Genomic DNA, 5368 nt, shown 5'->3' with positions numbered 1-5368 from the left:
AAGTGGAGAAATATGGGAGAGGCCTTCGCCCTGCAGTGGGTATAATCAGGCTGATGATGATGATGATGATATAGAGCACCACTCTTCAAATGATATCAAAGCTGCGGAATGAAATATACACTTCTTAATGCTTGTTAGTCCGTCAACCTTTCCGTGAAGTTAGAGGTATTTATTTTTGAACCAGATGTGACTAGAAATGTATGCTCTAAATGAAGTCCTTCAGATGCAGCATTTGTTGAGTCTCATCACTCATCATCCTTCAGAAGGGGGGTTGAAGGTTCGTCAGAATGGCGCACACAGTCCACATTTGGTTCACCAATGGCACCAGGGAGATAGGAACAGGGCGTTCAAATATATGGTAGCCTTTAATTCTCTTTATCTTTCTCTCCACATGTATCCTTATGGAAGCAATCTCCTGAGTTTCCTTCACTTCCTTTGCAGTGAACTGCCCTCGCATTAAGAATGGAGGAATGTTCAGTTCGACTTTTTATTTTTTTTTCAAAAGCTCTTCGATCTTGAAGCCTTTGTCTGCCATTACTGAGTCTTCTGTACCAAACGGAAGTTTCAGAAATCCACTTTTGATGACACACTCTTTGTCTGATGTGCAGCCGATAAAAAGTTCGGACACAAATGTCAGCACAGCACTAGGAGCAATTCCTATTAGTCCTTTCAGTGTATATGTTGACTTGGAAGAATACACCTGTGACTGTGTCACAAAGAACGTTGGCACTTCACATCTTATTTCAGTGGCATCTAAAATGACGCGCGTTGAAGGATACTTGTCTTTAAAGACGGGTGGCATGGTCGCATCAACAGCTGGTCGCGACAACCAAAGTGAAAGTTCTGTTAGCTGTAAGTACATGTAATCTGTCCATGTCGAAAATATCCTCGACACTGTGCTCAGTGAAATGTTGAATAAATGGGCAAGGTGCCGGTGAAAAAGGCCCACTCTGAGCTTCACTAGCACAAGGAAAAGCTGGTTTTCTGTGCTTATTTTTTGCCGCCGTCCAGTGTTTTCTGTACTTCTAAGACCGGTACTAGTACTTTCACTGCGGGACATGTTTTCACCAGTTTCACCTACGTCTGGAAACTCCAAGAGAGCTAGAAAAGGGGAATAGTTTGGGAGACCAGTATAAAACTGCATATCTTCCGTACTATCTTTTAATCTATCAATATCAAATGTACGAGCTTCTTCAACTTTCCCTACAATTTTTTGTGCCTGAACTAGCTCATTACGGAGCAAGTTCAGTTCATTTTCTTTTGACCTTAACAGCTGCTTGAAATGCTCTATTTCTCTCTTATTTTCCAATTCTTTTGTCTTGCTGGCAGCTAGTTGTTTTTCTAGCTCTTCAACAGGTTCTTTGCAAGAGCAAATAGAGTTTTTATCTCTTTTCAAAGGGGATTTTTGCTCGGTGCTGTCTGTAGTCAGTGGGCTATTGAGCCTGCTGCTACAGTTTTCATCTCCTGGGATGTCATCGCTGGCTGCCGGCTCAGAGTATGCTTCCATGGAGCCTAGGTTTTCTTCACTCAAAAGCCAAATTTTGTCCTCTCTGAGGTGATGTGTCAATGGCATTTCGTTTCCTCTTCGATGGTGGTATGCTCTGAAAAGGGACCCTCGGAGCTGGTGGCTTCCTTGGAGTCTTGGTATTCTTGAACGAAAATATTGATGGTACAGCAAAGTGGTGCAAGTGCCGTTGCCCATTTGCAACATAATCGCTCTCAAGAAAATGGTGAGAGCAGACCTTTGTTGCTTTTGAAACCTTGAAAAGTGGACCTTCATCACGTCTTATGGCCACAATCCATTTTCTGTACACGTCTGGTTCCCTAGGAAACCTTCGGTATGAGACCTGAAAATAAAATTTACTGACTTACACTATGCACTGTTGTGACTTTCAGCTGCAGGTTGTCTATACATGCCATTTTAGATAACTGCAGCTTTTTTTTTTTTTGTAAGCCAGCATGCCATTAAACACATGCAATTTGTAACTCGCCAACGATTTGGTTGCGAGCTAGATTCTGTCGAGGTTTAATGCGCTGCTTGAGATATGGATGCTAACATCAACGTGCTGAAAAACACGTTGATGTTAGCATCCATATCTCAAGCTTGAAACATGCCTGGCCATAATTTCTAGCAAATCTATCGATTCCAGCCTTGGCAAACGGATTTTCATCTTTTTTTTCGAAACATACACACCATCTTGAAATGCGGTCCTCGCAGACTTCTCATTATGATGGCTGATGTTGCTTAGAGTACCGACAGCTAAGAACGAGACCCGTTGACTTCTCGCGATCACCTGTCTACAGACTCCTTTTTCGGGCAGCCCGCGACCACCAGGTCGATATATCGTCGGGCTGCCCACTTGAGCTTGGTACCGACAAGAAATAAGGTGAGGAGCCTGTGCGAGCGCGATAAAAAATAATTTAGAACGTACCCGGGTACGTGTGCTGCGCGATGTTGTCGGACTTAAAGAAAAAAAAAAGGACCTGCAAATGGGCTACACAACTAATATGGAGCTCTTGGCGACCCTCTCTACGGAACCTCATAGCGTGAGTTGTTTTACGACGTTAGATACGACAAGTCGCGCCTTGCACACGCGCGCGTACAGAAGGCATGCACACTGCGGAAACACAACGGAGGAATCGCTTACTTTTCGTTCTTCTTTGTCGACACGACCATACTGCGTGCACAGTGGAACGTAGCAGTTAACTGGCATGACATAAGCTGGTTTAGGGTAGCCAGCTAGTCTAGAATAAGCAAGGAAGTCAGGCAGCCAAACACGGAGAAGCGTCGTGCCGTACGGACGCACAGACATACGCAACACAACCACGGAACACCTGTCATCCACGATGGCGGCTGCAACGAGCTTCGCGTGCATCAACACAGATGGCGCTGCTCCAGACCGTGTTTTGCTACTCGTTTATTGTCCAAAAAGGCGAGTCTAGAACACCGCTGCTCTCTTGGTGTGTGCTCCGAGGACTTCCCCTGCTATGTTTGAATGCGGGATAGAGCGTCGGCAAGCACGTTGTGGCCCTGAAGCTCAACGATGCTGCTTCTTCCGTTTGTTCCTCCTCTTTTTGCTGCGCAACGACAGCCGCCACAGTGTCTGATAGGGTGTCCAAATTGAAGTCTCCCTCGGGCTTCTCGGTTTCTTTCTGTTTTACTAGTTCATTATAATCCGCTACCGTTAGCAGGCAATTAATTTCGGTCGCCAACTTTTCTGTCGCTGCATACAAGATTGCCACATGTGAGCCCCGTCGATCAACTCTCAGTGGCACATACGCCAGTTCTGCCTCAATCTGGTGTCCGAAGGCTCCCTTTAGCGTTATTTTTCCTCTTGGGTCTATCTTTTGGTGTGCAAGAAGCGACGTTCTTATCACTGTTATGTCCGCTCCTGAATCTAAACACGCTAGGAAAGACGATTCCCCTGAGCATAGAGAAATATTGCCTATCTCAGAAACCGCTTCCCACTGAGCATTTGCCTTTGACCCTGGATTTTGGCCCAGAGTCCCAGTGTCAAGAGGTTTCGCCTCGATCATCCTGGCAGCAATTTTCTGAACCTCTGTCTCCGGGCATTCCCGGGCCATGTGCCCTAAGCGGCCCCCGAAACAGTGACGCTAAACAATCTCCTTTCCACTGCCGGGCTCCCACTTCCTGCTGGTGAGCTGCCCTTCCGAAGTAAAGTTCGAGCTTCTCGGCAGAGAAACTCGAAACTCAAAACCCGAGCCTCTGCACACCAGGAGAGTCGAACCCCCGTCTTTCCGGGAAGCGCAACGCCGTTTGTGGGACAAGCTACAGTACTCTCTCAAGCTCAAGCGCCCCTTCTCCTTGCGTCCCCGCAGCGCCTTTCGTGGGTCCAGCCTGCTCTGCCTTTGCGTCCTCATTTGACCTGCGTGCGCTATTTTCCTCCCGCTGCCTTCTCCACAATGCACTCTGGCTGCGCCGTGACAGCTGTAATCGTTGACCACTTACAGGTAGGTATGCTATAACCTAGTTTGTCACTGATGCACTCTAACACAACAAACGGTCCAGTGTAGTGTGACAGCAGTTTCTGACAAAGACCACGCTTATGCAGAAGTGTCCACAACAGCACAATGTCACCAGGAACATAACAAACTTGTCGGTGTCGCCCGTCGTAGCGGTTCTTAGAACGCTCTTGCATAGATAAAATTCGAGCGCGGGTAAGCTGGCGAGCTTCTACAGCTCTGCAGAGCGTGGCAGCAAGAGATGGTTAATTATGAATGAAAAATGGCAGTATCGTGTCGAGGCCACAGCGAGGCGAGCGAGCATAGAGTAGGTAGAAGGGGCTGTAATCTGTTGTCTCCTCTTGCGCTGTGTTGTATGCATGAGTAATGAACGGTAGAACACCATCCCAGTCCTTAGGATCTGCAGCGCCAACATGGTGGTAAGAGTCCGATTAGTGCGTTCTACAACACCGTTCGTTTGGGGATGATATGGTGTGGAGTGGCGAAAACTGCATGCGCTGAGGCGAAAAAGTTCTTCGACAATATCCGCCTTGAATTGGCGTCCACGTCACTAACGATGACTACAGGAGGGCCGTGCCGAAGAATGACAAATCGATGTAAGAAATGAGATACTTCAGACGCAGTAGCGGACGCAGTAGTGGCTGTCTCACAAAAGCGGGTTAAATAATCGACGCACACAAGAATCCATCAGTTTCCTTTAGAGGACCAAAGAAGGTCAATGCCTACTTGCTCAAACGGGGCTGTTGGAGGTGTTACTGGGCGCAATTTGCCCGGTGGACTTGAAGTCAGCAGTTTAAAACGCTGGCATTGCACACAACTGGCTACATATCGTTCGATCGTTGAACGCATCTTCGGCCAGTAAAATCGCTGCTGTGTGCGGTGGAGTGTTCGGGCCCCTCCCAAGTGACCAGACGTGGCGTCATCATGCATCATTTCTAGAACTGTGATGCGTAGGTTTTCCGGAACGACAAGAACCATGCGTGCTCCCCTGAAGGCGAAATTCTTTTTGTAAAGCAATCCTTCGCGAAGGCTAAAAGTGTTGTTCATAGAATCTTTGGCCGAATAAAAAAAAAAAAAAAAGACGTTAATATTTGGTCTTTGCGTTGCTCGGTTCGGAAAACTCGAAGATCGCGGAAAGTTTGTGAAGTTGGAGCCAAATATTGATCGAAGTTGTCTGCGTCGTTATCAGTCGTTTGAAGCGGCAAACGCGAAAAACAATCAGCAGCTTAGTCTTTATGGCCGGTTTTGTGCACCACAGTAAATTTAAACTCTTGTAGGCGTAAAGCCCATCGAGCGAGCCGCCCACAGGGGCCATGATGACTAACGAGCCAGCAAAAGTGAATGGTGGTCGGTCACGACGGTGAAAGCATTCCTGTACAGGTAG

The 5368-nt window shown here is 47.1% G+C and overlaps 1 pseudogene; it reads right to left on the bottom strand.

Moving 5' to 3' along the window:
* Positions 1-1497, bottom strand: LOC146180795 (uncharacterized; annotated as a pseudogene).
* Positions 1498-5368: the final 3871 nt, after the last annotated feature.

Source organism: Amblyomma maculatum, chromosome 8 (assembly GCF_055883805.1).
Source record: "Amblyomma maculatum isolate TAMU_Amacu chromosome 8, ASM5588380v1, whole genome shotgun sequence".
In the NCBI taxonomy this organism is placed as follows: Eukaryota; Metazoa; Arthropoda; class Arachnida; order Ixodida; family Ixodidae; genus Amblyomma; species Amblyomma maculatum.
This window is presented reverse-complemented; position numbering and strand designations above follow the sequence as displayed.